General features: G+C 39.5%; 1 long non-coding RNA gene across 1 annotated transcript; it reads left to right on the forward strand.

Annotated features, from left to right (window-relative positions):
* Positions 1 to 10,441: 10,441 nt before the first annotated feature.
* Positions 10,442 to 10,787, forward strand: LOC135400165 (uncharacterized). The gene is made up of 3 exons (XR_010424543.1): positions 10,442 to 10,468; positions 10,527 to 10,544; positions 10,601 to 10,787. It is a non-coding gene; the product is annotated as an uncharacterized LOC135400165 (long non-coding RNA).
* The last annotated feature ends 2,762 nt before the right edge of the window (positions 10,788 to 13,549 follow it).

Genomic DNA, 13,549 nt, shown 5'->3' on the forward strand with positions numbered 1-13,549 from the left:
TTTCATATTCTTTATAATTCCTTACCGTTTTGAAAAAATGACGGACTAGAGCTAAATACTGAAAAAAGACAACGGCCATGAGAAAAAAGAACTACATTGCAAATCAAAAACTTACTGCTCTCATCTGATACTGGTGTGTAAGCTGAAAAAATATTATCAATTAATAATACACACACACACACAAACACACACACACACAACTACACAACAACATCAACTATACACAAACACAATAATACATACATATCGGCGGCGGCGACTCTGGAGCTGAAACATGAAATCAAATTTAAACACCTTTTTCATATCCTTTATAATTCCTTACCGTTTTCGGTGGAAGTAGGTCAAGCATATAAGTCTAGCCAAACTTCGCATATGATACAGTACAAAGCAAGTGGGCAAGGCAGCTCCAAGAGCAATCTGTTACTACTGCGCCGACTTTTTTCGCGACTTTTTCCCGTGCGCGACAGGCGGCGCTTGGGTGGAGGGCTGCTGCGGTGGGCGGAGCGTGGCCGGAGGGTTGCGTGAGCGCTTACTTGCTCACATTTTTCAGCCTGGGCCGACTTATTTCATCATTTTTCAATCTGTGTCGACTTCAATCGCAATTTTTTTCCCACTACAGCAGGTGTGCAGTAGGCGATTTACATGCAAAGGATAGCCATACACAAAAGTACAAGTGAAAATATATTTATTAAAGTCAATAGTGTCAGGAATTATGTTATGACTCCGTGTGAAGGAGAAAAACTCAGCCAAAAAATCTGATGCAATAACATTGAAGGGGTATTTTATTAGTGATAATCACGCAAGTTTTCAATTAAGCAGAAGGAGTAGCACATTTTAATCAAAGAAGACATTTTTAATCAATACGATTACAATCAAAATTAAAAGTTTTATTATATAATCATTATACGTGACCACCATAGTGGAGTTTTAATTACAAAGTTCTGATATGTAACTTCAAGAACAATAGCTGGGTCGACTTCTCTATTGATTTTTTATTTTTTTTTTCAGCGCGCGGTGGGTGGCGCGCAGGTGAGGGGCTGTCCGGGTGCTTACTAGCAGGTCGACGGTGCGCCCTGGGCCGACTTCTTTGGCGATTTTTCCGCATGGGCCGACTTCTCTAGCGATTTTTTTTCAGCGCGCGGTGGGTGGCACGCAGGTGAGGGGCTGTCCGCGTGCTTACCAGCGGGTTGAAGAGCTGAGCGTACACTTATGATTGTACACACTGGACTGACTTCTTCGGCTATTTTTCAGCCTGGGCCGAATTCGTTCGCATTTTTTTCATGCGGCGCGCAAGTAGGGGCATGCACACTGAGAACATCGGACCACATCTTTGGCGATTTTTCACCCTGGGACGACTTCGTTCGCAATTTTTGTCAGGTGGTGCGTGTATCAAAATTAAAAGTTTTATTATAAAAAGTCTAACATGAGCAACCTAGCGGAGTTTTAATTACAAAGTTCTAATATGTAACTTCAAGAACAATAGATAATATTCCATTATGATACATTTAATCAAAGAAGATATTTTTAATCACTATGATTACAATCAAAATTAAAAGTTTTATTATAAAAAGTCTAACATTATTATATGTGAGCACCATAGCAGAGTTTTATTTACAAATTTCTAATAGGTATAGTTAATTGTGAACAGCAGAGAACCTGGAAGACCATGAGACACGAACACGAGAGGAAATAAAATCTATAACAAGACATTGGTTAATCAAAAACAACAGAGGAGGAGACTATCATTTTTGACTATCATAAAATCATCCTCGTGACTTCCCCATACAATTTTCATTCTAAGAGACACTACAAACCTTACTTTGTTTTATGAATTCAACACAGAAAATATATTAAAATATGAACTTCACCACATAGCACGCTCCTAGCCAACAATCAGCTCTAATAATATCTGCCCTGATTTGTTGAAAACGGGAGGCGCACACCTGACAGTTATGAACATTTCCGAGCGCAATAGGGAAGATTATTCCAACATTACACAATTAATCATTTTCTTATTAAGTAAACAGCATAGACATACGGAAATAATGAGAAACGATCAACAGCTAATAGAGAACCAGAACACATCACATAAACAACACACACATGCAGGAAAACAAATGGAAAAGAATCTATCAAAACGATCAACATGCATGGATGAATGGCAGAAAAACACTTTGAACAGCACATGATGAATAATTTAATACAGCACAGAGCTAACGCTGAATAGCAGAGAAACAATCTAAACGGTGCATCTGCCAACGTGTAAACAACAGACAGGAAAATATTACTGAAACAAGATCAACAGCTAATAGAGAGCCAAAATCCAACACGTAAACAAGAGGTGCACAAAGGATAAATAGTTGAAGAACAATCTAACAAAACAAGAAACATGCATGAATGAATAGCAGAGAAACACTCTATACGGTGCATCTACCAACGGTAAACAACAGACACATGCAGGAAAATAATTGAAAAAGAATCAATCAAAACGATAAACATGCACGGATGAATAGCAGAGAAACGCTTTGAACGATGCATCTGCCAACATGTAAACAACACACAGGAAAATAATAGCAAACATTACAATTTGAAATAATATATCTTTTTAAAAAATATCATAAAATCAACCTAGAGAGCTAACAATATAGAATTTTCATCCTACTCAGGCACTATAAACATTACCTTGACAGAGGTATCCAAACACGCAGCACAACTAAGCTTTCCACTATACAACCAGACTGGAGCCCGGCGGGGTCACTCTCTCCATCTATACAGCCCAAAGTGTGGAACCTGTTGTCAATCTGTGGGTGGGGAAATCCTCTCACTTTTTCACATTCTTTTCTCCAAAAGGAGATAATCTTAGGATCGGTGTACAGAGACGAATTTTTTATTGATCGCAAATAGACATTGCAATTATTCAACTCTCAAGAACACAATAAGAACTCTATCAAAAACAATAGAACACAAAAAAATCTAAGAATAGACTTTCTAAGCAAACGAGAAAATATTATCGGCGGAAACAATACTAAACGAGAAACGTTGCATTTAATGTATTTCAGATCAGACACAACTATTAGGCAATCATTATTCTCAACTTACAAAATATCGGAGATTCGTATTCGGAGATATGGTGCAAATTATGGAATTCAAGATGCGAGAACTCGTATGTCGAATCTACAATAGTCATAAAAATATTTGCACGTCAACATCGGAAGGACCATTTGGATTGATGGTGGAGTTTTTGAGGTTTGCTAACGAAGAATTGAAATACACTAGAACAAACGTAATTGTAATCATTGCAATGGGCATTGCATTAATCAAGAAAGCAATCAGATCAAATTATCATATACAAGCAGTCTATATCGCACGATTCATTACGGATTTGTTGAAATTACACCTAACGGTTGAAATGGAAAGTACATAAAAAATCTTATCACGTGGTATATTCCACCATAGAACCTCTACACATTTATTTTATTCTACAAGTCAAGGATGTCGAATGAACAGAAGTTCAATATTGTCATGCAAGGTCTGATGTATCATCACTTATTGAAACTCAACAAACATATCAATTGCGGTGGGCCACCGGACGATTTTCATATAATACTCTCTTGTACGCCATTCAAGAATCTTCATACAAAGAAAGGAAGCATCAATAAGAGACTGTGCAAGTTCGTCGCAACAAAGTGCAAGTTGTTGAAGCAATACAAACACGGCGACAACATATCACCTGCGTTAATCAACGCTGGATTCAAGCGCCCAATAATCAGAATAAATTACTTGACGTCTTCGGAATTCATCAATCAAGACAACAAACGAAAACTTCGGAGTTTGGAATAGAATTGTAATTTATCGAAATAAACAAGTGTATAATTGAAATAATAATTGTATTCTTTGTCATCATTGTAATGTATTCTACACAGCGCAAAGAAAACAGCTTACGAACAGGTTGGAGATTGCTAAGGAGACACTACGTACAAGGATCTTCGCATGGAATCAGCGCTGGCAATCAAAGAGATTTTTACACGACCACACTCTATACAACACCGACGCCCGAAGGAAAGAATTGTAGAAGAATCGATAATAGAAATTTGGAGGCATGTTACATCAATCTTTGCTTACAAAGAGGATCACTAATATTTTGCGAAAGCTTATTTTACGAATTAAATTGCACAGTGTATATATTTTCTCAAACTATTGGACAGTGGACAATACTATATTGAAAGGAATCTATTATCAAATGACGCGAAGGTGGAGTCTACAATTCTAATCATCATAACATGCAGCACACAATTCCAATAAGATTTTGGGAGAATCGAATCACACAACTGCCATCAGAAATATTTAATTGCTATACAATGAAGATGAGCACTATGCATAAGATATGTAATTATAATAAGTAAATATTCCTTTTGCAAACTTAACCAAAGCAGCACACATAAACGTAGCTTCAATTCACAGAATGTACCCGAGGTTTTTAATTAGCCATACTGAAAAACTATGAGTCTATTCGATATGTCACGGCAATTTTTCGAACAAAATTTACTTAAAACTCGGAGAAACGGTCACTCGCGTCGTCGAATGCGTTTCGGCAACACGCCGGGCAGCGTTTCCCGGACACCCTTCCGAAACCGAACGCGATTCGGCGCCCAACGCGTTAACGCGGCATCCCACGCGAGCGTGTTGCTTTCTTCCGGAAACGGGTTCGTCGACGCGGGTGACCCTTTCTCCGAGTTTTAAGTAAATTTTGTTCGAAAAATTGCCGTGACATATCGAATAGACTCATAGTTTTTCAGTATGGCTAATTAAAAACCTCGGATACATTCTGTGAATTGAAGCTACGTTTATGTGTGCTGCTTTGGTTAAGTTTGCAAAAGGAATATTTACTTATTATAATTACATATCTTATGCATAGTGCTCATCTTCATTGTATAGCAATTAAATATTTCTGATGACAGTTGTGTGATTCGATTCTCCCAAAATCTTATTGGAATTGTGTGCCGCATGTTATGATGATTAGAATTGTAGACTCCACCTTCGCGTCATTTGATAATAGATTCCTTTCAATATAGTATTGTCAACTGTCCAATAGTTTGAGAAAATATATACACTGTGCAATTTAATTCGTAAAATAAGCTTTCGCAAAATATTAGTGATCCTCTTTGTAAGCAAAGATTGATGTAACATGCCTCAAAATTTCTATTATCGATTCTTCTACAATTCTTTCCTTCGGGCGTCGGTGTTGTATAGAGTGTGGTCGTGTAAAAATCTCTTTGATTGCCAGCGCTGATTCCATGCGAAGATCCTTGTACGTAGTGTCTCCTTAGCAATCTTCAACCTGTTCATAAGCTGTTTTCGTTGCGCTGTGTAGAATACATTACAATGATGACAAAGAATACAATTATTATTTCAATTATACACTTGTTTATTTCGATAAATTACAATTCTATTCCAAACTCCGAACTTTTCGTTTGTTGTCTTGATTGATGAATTCCGAAGACGTCAAGTAATTTATTCTGATTATTGGGCGCTTGAATCCAGCGTTGATCAACGCAGGTGATATGTTGTCGCCGTGTTTGTATTGCTTCAACAACTTGCACTTTGTTGCGACGAACTTGCACAGTCTCTTATTGATGCTTCCTTTCTTTGTATGAAGATTCTTGAATGGCGTACAAGAGAGTATTAGATGAAAATCGTCCGGTGGCCCACCGCAATTGATATGTTTGTTGAGTTTCAATAAGTGATGATACATCAGACCTTGCATGACAATATTGAACTTCTGTTCATTCGACATCCTTGACTTGTAGAATAAAATAAATGTGTAGAGGTTCTATGGTGGAATATACCACGTGATAAGATTTTTTATGTACTTTCCATTTCAACCGTTAGGTGTAATTTCAACAAATCCATAATGAATCGTGCGATATAGACTGCTTGTATATGATAATTTGATCTGATTGCTTTCTTGATTAATGCAATGCCCATTGCAATGATTACAATTACGTTTGGTCTAGTGTATTTCAATTCTTCGTTAGCAAACATCAAAAACTCCACCATCAATCCAAATGGTCCTTCCGATGTTGACGTGCAAATATTTTTATAACTATTGTAGATTCGACATACAAGTTCTCGCATCTTGAATTCCATAATTTGCACCATATCTCCGAATACGACCATGTCTAGGACGTATTGAAATGTAGCGATAAATGAATCGTTTCGCGGCTCCTGCTTTTCGAAGCAACTTTTTATCAGGTCCTCCCATGACGAATGGTAACGAGTACAAAATCTGTCCATCTCTTCAATGTATATCAGTTGTCTGTTCTGTTTTGTAGTGCGCCTCGACATTTAATTAAATCATATTGGTGCTAATTTTATTTATTAAAATTTTATTATCAGGTTCATAATCTTCCACCTGACGTTAGAATTATGAAAGTTAATTTACAAAAAAGATGTGATGCGTAATGAAAAAAAATGTGTGCTTTCAGTGATTCTATGTACAAGACAGCGCTAGAGCCCCTCCTTCCCTAACTTGACTTGTAGGAGCGAGTTTATGGCTTTGTATACCAAGACCGTTGTTGGATTCCCCTACTCCCTGCGGGTGTAACCTTAACGAAAGTGTGCGGGAACTCAGCTTCCCTGTCTCACATTGTTTCCACTAGTGGGTTCTGAATGAAATAGGACATGTTTCTGTGATGTATATTTGCGCTGTGTGATTACGAAAAATGTTTGCCTAAATTAATTACTGCTTTTGACTTTGTTTCAGATGATCACTCGATTGATATTAATAAAAATATTCTACTAGTTGGGAATGTATTTTTAAGTTGTGTGCGTTGATTTCCGCTATAGCAAACACAATAATTTGCATTTCAGATGACTTGTTTGCGGCATCTGCATGTATTGCAAAGTTAACATAAAACAACGTAATTAAATTTGATTCTCGTTTTCGAGTGAGTATTGTTTCTATCACTGAATAAACTTGACTTTCACTCGATTGATATTTTGTAAGTTGAGAATAATGATTGCCTAATAGTTGTGTCTGATCTGAAATACATTAAATGCAACATTTCTCGTTTAGTATTGTTTGCGCCGATAATATTTTCTCGTTTGCTTAGAAAGTCTATTCTTAAATTTTTTTTTGTGTGTTCTATTGTTTTTGATAGAGTTCTTATTGTGTTCTTGAGAGTTGAATAATTGCAATGTCTATTTGGCGATCAATAAAAAATTCGTCTCTGTACACCGATCCTAAGAATATTTCCTTTTGGAGAAAAGAATGTGAAAAAGAGAGAGGATTTCCCCACCCACAGATTGACAACAGGTTCCACACTTTGGGCTGTATAGATGGAGAGAGTGACCCCACCGGGCTGCATAGAGGGAAAGAGTGACCCCGCCGGGCTCCAGTCTGGTTGTATAGTGGAAAGCTTAGTTGTGCTGCGTGTTTGGATACCTCTGTCAAGGTAATGTTTATAGTGCCTGAGTAGGATGAAAATTCTATATTGTTAGCTCTCTAGGTTGATTTTATGATATTTTTTAAAAAGATATATTATTTCAAATTGTAATGTTTGCTATTATTTTCCTGTGTGTTGTTTACATGTTGGCAGATGCATCGTTCAAAGCGTTTCTCTGCTATTCATCCGTGCATGTTTATCGTTTTGATTGATTCTTTTTCAATTATTTTCCTGCATGTGTCTGTTGTTTACCGTTGGTAGATGAACCGTATAGAGTGTTTCTCTGCTATTCATTCATGCATGTTTCTTGTTTTGTTAGATTGTTCTTCAACTATTTATCCTTTGTGTACCTCTTGTTTACGTGTTGGATTTTGGCTCTCTATTAGCTGTTGATCTTGTTTCAGTAATATTTTCCTGTCTGTTGTTTACACGTTGGCAGATGCACCGTTTAGATTGTTTCTCTGCTATTCAGCGTTAGCTCTGTGCTGTATTAAATTATTCATCATGTGCTGTTCAAAGTGTTTTTCTGCCATTCATCCGTGCATGTTGATCGTTTTGATAGATTCTTTTCCATTTATTTTCCTGCATGTGTCAGTTGTTTATGTGATGTGTTCTGGTTCTCTATTAGCTGTTGATCGTTTCTCATTATTTCCCTATGTCTATGCTGTTTACTTAATAAGAAAATGATTAATTGTGTAATGTTGGAATAATCTTCCCTATTGCGCTCGAAAATGTTCATAACTGTCAGGTGTACGCCTCCCGTTTTCAACAAATCAGGGCAGATATTATTAGAGCTGATTGTTGGCTAGGAGCGTGCTATGTGGTGAAGTTCATATTTTAATATATTTTCTGTGTTGAATTCATAAAACAAAGTAAGGTTTGTAGTGTCTCTTAGAATGAAAATTGTATGGGGAAGTCACGAGGATGATTTTATGATAGTTAAAAATGATAGTCTCCTCCTCTGTTGTTTTTGATTAACCAATGTCTTGTTATAGATTTTATTTCCTCTCGTGTTCGTGTCTCATGGTCTTCCAGGTTCTCTGCTGTTCACAATTAACTATACCTATTAGAAATTTGTAAATAAAACTCTGCTATGGTGCTCACATATAATAATGTTAGACTTTTTATAATAAAACTTTTAATTTTGATTGTAATCATAGTGATTAAAATATCTTCTTTGATTAAATGTGTCATAATGGAATATTATCTATTGTTCTTGAAGTTACATATTAGAACTTTGTAATTAAAACTCCGCTAGGTTGCTCATGTTAGACTTTTTATAATAAAACTTTTAATTTTGATACACGCACCACCTGACAAAAATTGCGAACGAAGTCGTCCCAGGGTGAAAAATCGCCAAGGATGTGGTCCGATGTTGTCAGTGTGCATGCCCCTACTTGCGCGCCGCATGAAAAAAATGCGAACGAATTCGGCCCAGGCTGAAAAATAGCCAAAGAAGTCAGTCCAGTGTGTACAATCATAAGTGTACGCTCAGCTCTTCAACCCGCTGGTAAGCACGCGGACAGCCCCTCACCTGCGCGCCGCCCACCGCGCGCTGAAAAAAATCGCTAGAGAAGTCGGCCCATGCGGAAAAATCGCCAAAGAAGCCGGCCCAGGGCGCACCGTCGACCTGCTAGTAAGCACCCGGACAGCCCCTCACCTGCGCGCCACCCACCGCGCGCTGAAAAAAAATCGCCAGAGAAGTCGACCCAGCTATTGTTCTTGAAGTTACATATCAGAACTTTGTAATTAAAACTCCACTATGGTGGTCACGTATAATGATTATATAATAAAACTTTTAATTTTGATTGTAATCGTATTGATTAAAAATGTCTTCTTTGATTAAAATGTGCTACTCCTCCTGCTTAATTGAAAACTTGCGTGATTATCACTAATAAAATACCCCTTCAATGTTATTGCATCAGATTTTTTGGCTGAGTTTTTCTCCTTCACACGGAGTCATAACATAATTCCTGACACTATTGACTTTAATAAATATATTTTCACTTGTACTTTTGTGTATGGCTATCCTTTGTATGTAAATCGCCTACTGCACACCTGCTGTAGCGGGAAAAAAATTGCGATTGAAGTCGACACAGATTGAAAAATGATGAAATAAGTCGGCCCAGGCTGAAAAATGTGAGCAAGTAAGCGCTCACGCAACCCCCCGGCCACGCTCCGCCCACCGCAGCAGCCCTCCACCCAAGCGCCGCCTGTCGCGCACGGGAAAAAGTCGCGAAAAACGTCGGCGCAGTAGTAACAGATTGCTCTTGGAGCTGCCTTGCCCACTTGCTTTGTACTGTATCATATGCGAAGTTTGGCTAGACTTATATGCTTGACCTACTTCCACCGAAAACGGTAAGGAATTATAAAGAATATGAAAAAGGTGTTTAAATTTGATTTCATGTTTCAGCTCCAGAGTCGCCGCCGCCGATATGTATGTATTATTGTGTTTGTGTATAGTTGATGTTGTTGTGTAGTTGTGTGTTTGTGTGTGTGTGTGTATTATTAATTGATAATATCTTTTCAGCTTACACACCAGTATCAGATGAGAGCAGTAAGTTTTTGATTTGCAATGTAGTTCTTTTTTCTCATGGCCGTTGTCTTTTTTCAGTATTTAGCTCTAGTCCGTCATTTTTTCAAAACGGTAAGGAATTATAAAGAATATGAAAAAGGTGTTTAAATTTGATTTCATGTTTCAGCTCCAGAGTCACCGCCGCCGATATGTATGTATTATTGTGTTGTGTGTGTTTGTGTTGTTGTTGTATAGTTGATGTTGTTGTGTAGTTGTGTGTGTGTGTGTGTGTGTGTATTATTAATTGGTAATATCTTTTCAGCTTACACACCAATACCAAGACCAACGCATGAATGTAAGTAAAAGTTATAGCATAATTACAATAATAAATGATATTCACTTACAGATTACTGGGGTCCGTCGCCACAGTGTATGTATTAATGAAATGTATAAACTGATATTAATTTAGATTCGCTTACAGATTACTGGGGTCTGCCACCACAGCATTGTATGTATTATTGAAATATAAGTGTGGTTTCATATAATAACAATATCCACTTCTTCAGGTCAGTGCTGTGTCCAACGTGAGTTATCGTGTGGTAAGCAAATGTGACGACGTTAATTTTATGTTTTCTTTCAGGAGCGGAAACAAAAGAGTTTCTAAAAAATGTAATAATAGAGACATTGAATGAAATATTTAGAGAGCAATAAATGTATATATTATTTATTATGTGTATTGTGTTTCTTCTGTTACAGGTCGTGAAGGTTTTTCGGCTGGGTTTTTCTCCTTCACCTGATTGGCATCACAATTGGCACAATTCCCAGCACAATTGGCTTTAATAAATATATCGCAACTTGATTGGCATTACAATTGGCATTAATAAATATATTTTCACGTGTACTTTTTGTGTATGACCCGTCTTTGCATGTCTCTGCATGTTATAAGCGCGCGGACAACCCTCCGCACTGGCGCCGCGCAGGGAAAAATACGCGCAGGGCTCAGGGGCAGGAATCCTGTAGTTTCGCCACCCTGTAGCCTGGACAAGGCCTATTACTACTCAAGTGGTGGTAAATAGTTAATACGCATCATAATGCTAAAATCCCGAGAATATGAATATTAGTCCCCAGTTTCCTTGCTCTTTAGCAGTTCTTTCATAGATAATACTGTTGAAGCAAACGTGTAAAATGGCATGGCGTTGATCCTCGGCTGCAAGAAGCTAAACAATCACAGGTGATAATCATGCCACAGTCATGCCACTGTAGAAGGGTAGAAAATCCAGCGAACAGGGAAGGAAATGCGGAAGTGTCTCGCAGGCAGAGAGCCGCCGATATTTCGAACAGAGACTGTTCTTCTGGGCACCGGGTTAGGGATGACGTGCTATAAGGGTTCATGGGTGTTGTGGGTCAACATCCCGATGAATAGACAAAATTCAGTCTCATACGGCAGAGGTGAACAGAGTGCGTCCGTATGGGGCTTTGTTGGAAGGGGAAGTCCCTTACGGACGCAGTCTGTTCATCTCTGTTCACTCAAAGCCCAGTGGCGGTCGAAGCAGGGCGTTGTGACAATGGGCGTATGGCGGCCCGTGGAAGACAACGACCCGCCTCTGCTGCCGTGCGCTACTGCGCCTGGCAGCCAGTTCTACTGGCACCGTCTTAGCGTGAGGCCACGTCCATCTGCCCGCTGGGACTAGGGATGCGAAGCCCCGAAAGAAACCCCGGAAATCTTGGGAAAAAAAGTTTTTTTTCCGTTTTCTTCCTGGTCTCCGGAAAAATTGCCAAAAATTTCCAGGCGACAAAATTCAAAAATGTAAATTTTCGTGCTTTTGATGCGTTACAACCCGCCAACAGTGCCTTAGGGGCCTCTAATCCGCCAACAACCACCAACTTAGAGCTCCGTCTGGCTGCTCCAAGGGATCGCCATCGCGTTCACATATTGTCGGAGTGGACGGGTTGTTCCAATTACCTATCGCAGAGTAGACAGCAGTCTCATGGGATGCTCTGCTCTGCACTTATGCCTAGAGGGTGAACACTACTAAAGTTTGTAGCTCATTGTATGCTGTGGCTTGGCCGGCAGTGCTTCGACTCAGCAGGAACCGCGTTTGTTTGCATTTTGTTCAAATTTTTCGAAAAAACAAACAAACAAAAAGAAAACGTTTTTTTTCGAGCGATTCAAAATTTTCGGAAATTTTGCATCTCTAGCTGGGACATTCCATCATCGCCGGTCAGGGCTCATGTAGAGGAACACCACCTCCTCTACATTTGGTGACCCGAACACGCATCCACGCGACAAACAGCATCCACGCTTACGTACCGGTCGCAGTACTGTCGCCCACTCAGCAATCCACTCACCCAGCAACAACCAGCTCTCAACAACATAACGAGAAAGCGGCTGGGAGTGCATGGTGTATGTGCGTGGCTAGTGGGGTTTCTGCAACCTGCATTTCACCACAGAGCTTTCTTTCACCCTTCTATCGTCACGCACGCGGCTCCATATGTCCTGCCTGCTATAACGCAAATTATATACTGTGAGTTCTGAGATTGCACAGAAGCCACGGATATATTACTCTTGTAATTGCAACCTTATTTTGTCAGGGTGCATATATCCTTTGTTTTTTTAGAAAACGTGATATAAATCATATAGAGAATAGAAGTCAACAAGAAACAGCTCGCAATGTTCGTAGGAGACGGTTTTTCCTACCAACGAATGAGGGGGCTCTCTACCACAAACGTCACACTAGAGTGGGTGATTTGAGTGAGTGGGTGGGCGATATTGCAAAATCATTTTGGACGAAGCTTTGGACAAAACTTGAACAAAACTTTGGACAAAAATATTTTGTGGGAATGTTTTTCACATAGCGCTTTACAAGATGACAGCAGTTTTTCGCCATGTTAGATACCACTTTAATGCTCCTTAAAACCTCCGTTTCGGACATCACGCAGCCGGAGAACGCCTGGCGTCTCCGAAGCGATAGCAGAGGCTTCGGCCTGCGCGGTGTTGCGGTGTTGCTCGCCTCGATCATGTGATCCCAGGTCCAATGAGGAGCGTCCCTACCACTCACGTCACATAGTGACGCGCGTGGCGACGCTCATCACGTGTCTGTCATGATTCATGAAGACGTAGGAGGGTGTTTCGACCACGGGGGATTCGGGGGGCTATTACAGGCGTCCCAATTTCGCTACGGTTGTACTAATTGTGAGAAAACGTTTTCGGGAGCATAACATTCCATACCGACCAAAAACAGAAACAAAGTTGTGTGCCTCTAGACTGCTCATTTAAGGTTACCACGTGCGTTTATTGTATGGGTTCGGCTAACCCCATCTCCCCCTGGTATGGCGTGTCAATGTAACCTCCTTTCGTCGTACTTTGACACTCAAAATAGAGTGGATAAAAAAAAGAAAAAAGGGGGGGGAAGGAGCCGGCGACTCATTTGCGGGGATTTTCATGGAATTGATTTCAGGAAACACGTGGGAGGCGAGAGAGGGGAACAACCGCCCGCGCACGCGCTCTGACGAAAAAGGTGCGTTGTCGTTGCATTACGTGTTTTTTTAGGTGTTATACCAGCAGTAAAATGGCCACCAGAAATCCACT

Source organism: Ornithodoros turicata, chromosome 7, assembly GCF_037126465.1.
Source record: "Ornithodoros turicata isolate Travis chromosome 7, ASM3712646v1, whole genome shotgun sequence".
NCBI lineage: Eukaryota > Metazoa > Arthropoda > Arachnida > Ixodida > Argasidae > Ornithodoros > Ornithodoros turicata.